We start from the raw sequence: 7,288 nt of genomic DNA on the forward strand, positions 1-7,288 counted from the left end.
AAAATCTCAATAATTTCAAAGAACGTTTGATCTGAATATTTGTGCATACCCATATTTGTTTGATTCTCAAAATCTCATGAGATCTCTTGAGTTTATGACGTTTGTTTATTCTGAAACTGTTTTGATCTTAAATAGACTGATTTTGTGGTGGCTGTGATTTAAAATTAAAATATCTAAATTTAAAATATCTAATTTTAGTCGATGTTGACTACTACCTTAAGGATAACTGACTGGTTTGCATGCTTAAAAATCGTTACCAGTTTAAAAAAAAAAAGTATTTTAAAATAACCAGTAATCAGTTACATTAATAATTCCATAACTTGTAATCTGTAACTTATTCCAAACACTATATTTACAAAGATTTGTGATGAATGAATCGACAAGCCAAAGTCTTATTTGTGTTGTTTTATCTTGTTTCGTAAAAGGATGGTTTAAAATGTCAGAGCTGTTACCATTCTGTTGTTTTATTTTACTTTATTAACTGAAGCGAGAGAGAGAGAGCGCTTCTCCAGTGAAGTTTGTGTGGGGTGACAGCGGTATAGACGAGAAGGGGTATGTTAACTGTACGAGCCACGTGTCAAAAACACATGAAAAGACAACAGTGTTCTTTGTTCTCGCAAGATATGCATGCTTTCTCCTTGACAGGCCAGAAAGTTTGTTGTGATACTGTATTCATAAAGGAATAGATGCATCATTCAAAAATGAAAAAAAAACACACACACACATGCACATCTGTGCTCGTGTAATCCAAAGGTTACGCATCAAAAGGTGTTTTCAAAATTTGTTCGATTTAGCAGAGACAATAAATCATTATCCAGTTTCAGTATCATGACCTTTTCGTGTTCACACTGAATCCGGTTTTGTTGTAGTGTGACTCCGGTTTTGTAGGTTACGGGTATGAAAGCTCTCTTCTGATTGCTGCCTCGCTCTGCATGTGTATCTGTGATTTTGCCGTTGGGATGATGAGAGGAAGGGAAATGTCAGAGGAAAATTAAAGCAATTTTATTACCATGGCAGCTCCTTTTATGTCTTGCAGACCCGACGCCGGTGCATGAGGGAACCTGCATTAGCATAACAATCAATACCACCGTGTACAGGGAGTGAGGAAGAGACAGATTTATTATTATTATTATTATTTTAGATTGAGTGTCGGTTTCTTCAGCTCCAAATTTACCTGCTGGCTGTCTCTGTGGCAGAGGTAAATGAAGTCAATCATGGCGAGCATATCGAAAATGATTTGTGTGAGTTTTTGTGTGTATGTGTGCATCCTATGTATTAACCTCTTTCTTCTTTCCTTCTCAGACTCGCTTTTCTCTCACTTTCCCGAAAGGAAGAAAACAGCGAGATTAGTTAAGCATTGGTGAATCTCAAGATCTGTAAAACAGTCACATTTGCAAGCATATGACGCATTTGCCACAATCTTGAGAACTCTGAGAAGAAAGCTCAAAAATGATGCTGAATATTCATGAAGGAGTTTAGTTATATTCATTCAGTGAGAATTCACATGATAAATGCATAATTATGCTTCTAAAATCCCACTTTAAATGCATTTTAATCTACTCCTGGCCTTTTCTTTTTCCTCCCTGTGCACTTGTTTTTCCAGGTGTTTTATAATTAATAGTTTGATTAAGGCCATTGTACAGCCACAATAAATCTGCTACCTGCTTTTCATCATTTCAAATATTTACAGCAGGTATTGCTTGGCTGGCTTTAATCAGTCTCAATAGGTAAAAAGTAACAGTTTTTAATCAGCCCACCTGAAAAAAAAAATAAATAAAACGAATACTGTTCTTTTAAACCTAATATCAATGTAAGAAACGGAAAAAAATCACTTTGAATTCTGAATGGACACAAAACGTACCTCAAGCAGCATACTAAAAACGCTGCAATACGTGCCTGTACCAATGTAATAAAATGTGCAATGATCACGTATTAAACGTGTTTTAGCGCAACTCCCTGGACAGGTCACTTGGAAACTTCTGTGAAACACAGGGTACATAAATGTGGAGTTGCAGAAATGTATTTATGCATGTATTTCCTGTGTTCCAGAGTTTAAACTGTAGTGATATTTCACTTTTTTTCACTGTGATCAGACAGTGAAGACAGTGAAAAAAAATGTTGACCCTAAACTTTTGAACAGCTATGCAAAATACATTTTGTCTGTGAAATAATCATATTAATGTTTGACAGGAATTGCATTGTTCTTTGACCTAGTAAAAAATAACACCATGTAAACGCAAAAGAAATGCAACGCTGTTGGTCGCTATAAAGTCAGTTGGTTTCTTCCAGGAGGGTTGTTGCTATAAGCTGCAGTGTGGGCAGACCTTTTGCTGTTTAGTTAAAAGTCTGGCTATGAGAGATATTAATGCCCGGCCTGGCTGTGTTGTACTGTATTCCTGCAGGACACTTGAACAGACAATACAGATGAGGTGCAATCCTCTTTAGGTGTTTGTGTTATTGTTTGTCACTTCATGGAGGATAATGTCATTAAAGAACAAAAAAAACTAACAAGATTGACATGGAAATTCGGGAAGAACTGATGTCATTAGTTTCTGTACGTATGGCTGTATGAGCCTATCTGCATGTGCGGACGAGCACAGTAACTTTCTAACTTAAACTTATCGGTGCTTATTGCAGACTGTTTATTCTCAGCGTCGGAGATTGCATGTGTTTTTGCTATTTAGAGCGTTGACACCCACTTTTAGCTCTGATTCTGGCGCCGAGAACCAAAGCTGTCATTACCACTTCAGTGAGCGGTCTAGTCCATCTTTAACCCTTCTATGCCTCAGTGGACTAGAGCCATTTCAACAACAGCCCTTCATTGATATTAAAAGGTTTGCCTGAGATGTTTATGGTATATGTTTGTTTCAGTGATTGCAAAATCAGGGTATTGTTGTTTGTAAGGACTGATTTTCCTCCATGAGAGATTTCTATGGAGCCCTCGAGCAAAGCACTTAACCTCGGGTTGCTTTCAGGGGGACTGTCCTAGTAATAAGTGAACTGTGAGTTATTTTGAATAAAAGCGTCTTTTGCTAAATGACTCATTGCATAATAACTGTGAGACAAAACCCCAGTGCAAAGGCAAAAAGCACGGTTACAGAATTAGTCAGAATTTTGAATTTGTTGCTAGAATAAAGTCACTTAGTCTGTCATTTGTCTTGTGACATTAAAACAGTTAGGTTTCCATGATACCGTTTTTTTTGTTGTTGATGTGGTTTTGTCCATACAGTGAAAGCCAATGGGAGCTCTTTAGTTGCAGTTTTTGTTGTTCAGGGACAACCAAACAGTTTCGTCTCCCATTGACTTCCATTGCACTTTTTCATTTGGCTATTAAATTGTTTCTAAAGTATATTCTTTCATGTTTCACAGTATATTTCTACAACGTAGGCATAGTCATTGCAATTCACAGTCGTAGAGCAGTTTATGTGGTTTTTATAAAAGCAGATGCAATTTTAAAGTGAAATTGGCTAAAATGAATGATTAACATGACAAAATGTTGACTAAATATTAAAATAAAATTATAAAATTAAAATATGTATGCATAACGCTGTAATGAGGCAAATTAGCTCATTAAGGGAAATGTATACAAATAATTACAATAAATGATGATTAATTGCAATTATTTATATCAGCTGCCAGTAGTAACTGTAGAAGAATTACACTGCCATCAACTAATCTGTTCATTCGGTGTAGGGTCATATAAACTTTAAAAAATGATATTTTCATGGCCACAGAAAACACCTTCTTATCAATGCATTAGAATTCAGAATCGTAAAGGAACGTTAATTTGCAAGGCAGAACCAGAAACACAAACGTTTTATTAACTAACTCACATAACTGAACACACAGGTATGAATATATTCACACATGGGGAAAGTGCAGAGAAGGTTTGATGGTAAACCATCAGGAAAAGCATAAAATTAAGTTATAAAAAGAATCAGTTACCACCTGTAAACCCTCTGAGCCGCTTATAACGGGGTATATAACTAATACTAAACCTTGGTTTTGTTTTGTTAAATGTACAATGATTGTATCACCTTGTTCATTGACGAGCGTCTGGAGTGTCTGATGAAAATCTTGATGGTTTCAAAGTTTTGGACTTGCAATCCAATTGCGGGAAAACGCAAGGGTTGCAGTGGAGCTCACATCCTCATCTTAGTTTCTTAAACAACCACAGACTTCCCTACCAGGAGCGGTTGCGCTGGCTCTAGGTTTTGGTCCACAGAAGACGAGAGGGTGCTGAGAGCCCAGTCTCCAGAAAAAATTAATCAAAAAAAGAGGCCTTTATGAGCTCTGTGGAGGTCACACCTCTTGAAGGTCTAAGAGCCTATAGTGTCTTTGGAGATGAAATGTGTTGATATTACGAGGTGATATTAAATAATCATAAACATGCATAAAACAGCATACAATGCCAAAGAGAATATACAAGAACAATAAGAATATAAACAATGACCTAAAGGGTGTGTTCATTCAAAGGAGGGTTTCCTGTGAATTAATAAGAGAAAAATCCATTGCTTTTCCAAAAGGGAGATGTAGTCAGAGTTGTTTTGTCCAAATACCTTTGAGCAATAAACTAGTGTTATCAGTTGGTTGCCATGGCAACCAGAGGCCTGTTCTTGCTTTCCAAAGTGTTAAGATGCATTTTGGGGGAGCGTCCACAGACCCTCATAGTTACACTTTTAGTGTCCGTTGGTTGGGTGAAAGATAGAGGCATTAAAGATTATTTGTTAAATATAACAAATAGCTGTGTGTCTGATGGGCTCAAATGCTACATTAGTAGTTCCACACAGATGAATTACAGTAACTAAAACCAGTAAATTTATCTGCATGTGGCATCAAATGCTGTCATGTGATCATCTGCTGCAGCAGGTACCACTGTCAGAGTAAAACAGCGCACATAAAGATGTCTGAAACTTCACCTTCCTGGCACTTTTTAGAGGAAAAGAGAAGTGTATATACATTTGTGTGTGCGCGCGTGACACGACTGCTATTTGAGCATCCGTCTCCAGCTGTCACGGCTGGGTTTGATGTTCCTGGGGTGACATCCCCCCTTCATCTCCCCTGTCACAATCCCATCTCTCTGTCTTGCCTGCACTCACTTCGTTTTCCTTTAACGAGAGGAATGTGTCCATCAAGACTTATTCCAATCCGCTCTCCTTCTTTCGTTTCATCACCCCACTGATGTGCTTTCCTTGTCATTAGCTGAACATCCGCTGTGTGACTCTTGGCTGTGAAAATATGCAGACCTATTAATAAGCAGATGCGTGACACAGACCAAATGTAGAATGCATTTTAGCAGCATACTTTTGCTATAATAGCTCACACGATTATTAGTATTATTATTGTGCTGTGGTAGCCTGCTCTGGTAATTGTAAGGTTGCAGGTTCAAACCCATCTAGAGGCCTTGAGCAGGACACTTAAAGCCAGATAAATTCAGACCAAACATGTGATAGTAGTGACATTTCTATAGCAGATGTTACTTAAAAATGCATTTTTAAACAAATAATATCTGCAAACTATATATGCAGTATTTTCTACCATTCAAAAGATTTGGAATAATTTGATAATAATAATGATTTGGAATAGGATTTCAATTTGAATATATTTACAATTGTAATTTATTCCTGAGATAGAAATGCTGCCGTTTCTCCAGTGTCACATGATCCTTCAGAATTGTTTATATATATATATATATATATATATATATATATATATATATATATATATATATATATATATATATATATATATATATATATATATATATATGCACTTGATGATATGGTGCTCGCAAAAAATATCTTCCATTTATTATAATACATTTCAGCACTTTTTCCACTTTTAATTTTATTCATGGTCTTACCAAGAGCAGATGAGAATGAAGGTTGTAATCCCTTTTAGATACGAGACTATTATATTGATTTAAATAAATGTATTTTAATATTTGTAAAAGCAAACCATCTGAAATGTGTGTTAGACTGATAAAATATGACCAAATTCAGTTTCAAATTGTAATGTTCTTGTGCATGTAAACATGGTCAAAGCTCTTTATACAATTTTTCTAATGAAATACCATGGGCAAGGAGAGGCTCGGCGCCCTCGCTTTGATTTCAAATGAAAATGAATTCATGCATGAGCTGCCAGATCTCAATAGGAAAATCACTGCCAAGTTTGCACAAATGAACAATAAACTGCAATTTCTCTTTATTTCAAGTGAACATTTCAGATTTCGTTCGACTGCATTTTAAGTTATTGCTTTTAAAAGTGCTTTAAGTGATGTGTTGTTGCCAGTGTTCAGTATATTGATTTCGGAACACTTTTTGTTCATCAGTTATGAGATAAAATATGAGATAAACCAGTGCTTAATCCACATTCATTATGAAATAACTAGTGCTATTTGTGAATGCGCTCATAGTGGCTTAGTCAGCTAATTGACTGTACCCTACGAGAAAAGCAAACAAACAAAAAAAGCCTGGAGATGCCACTGGTTCTAAGTGTTGCTATGGTTAAAATCATCAGCTAAATGACTAAATAGTAGGCTAATTGCTCTTTCATTCTTTCTGCCCTGCTGGGTGCCTTCTATCCGTCCGTATTACGCTCTTTAATGCTCTAAATCTCATCCATTCTGTTACGAGTGTCAGTTTCTGAGGTCCTGAAGGACGTGAGCTAAAATGCTGGAACAGCGTAGGCTTTTCACAGCTGGTAGAGGAAGAAGTGAAGAGTGAAGCGAATCTGCCACGTGAACGGCACAGCGGCAGTAGCTACAAATGGAAAGTGAGTGATAACTACGGAGAAAGGTGAGCGTGCCCGTTCATCCGTCTTTGTGTGCTTGTGGGTGTGTGATGCAGACATGGGTGCTTGACTCCGTGATTGATTGCTGTCAGGTTTTGATCGTATCATTATGAGACCCTCATTCAGTCATTTACATCTTCTTTCAATAAATGAGCGGCACGCCGTGGAGAATATGCACCGACGATACACAGGGGGGGCACTTGTAAACACCTACAGCATAATGTTAAAGCGATAGTTCGCTCAAAAGTCGCGCCGTTCCAAACCCGTATCACTTTCTTCTGTGGGTTGCATAAGATAACGTGTTTCGAAAATGGCTGTATAACAGCTGAAGCAATATTACTAATTAACTAAAAGGAAAAGACGGATTTAAAATGACTGGCTTAGTAGGCAGGAGACAGAAATAAAGAGGAAATGCAAGAGGATAGTTGGAGGCGGGAAACCGAAGAAGTGAGTTAATAAAGAAATTCACCACAGGGACCAATGGTATCCCGTCAAC

This window comes from Puntigrus tetrazona, chromosome 5 (genome assembly GCF_018831695.1).
Source record: "Puntigrus tetrazona isolate hp1 chromosome 5, ASM1883169v1, whole genome shotgun sequence".
Taxonomy (NCBI): Eukaryota; Metazoa; Chordata; class Actinopteri; order Cypriniformes; family Cyprinidae; genus Puntigrus; species Puntigrus tetrazona.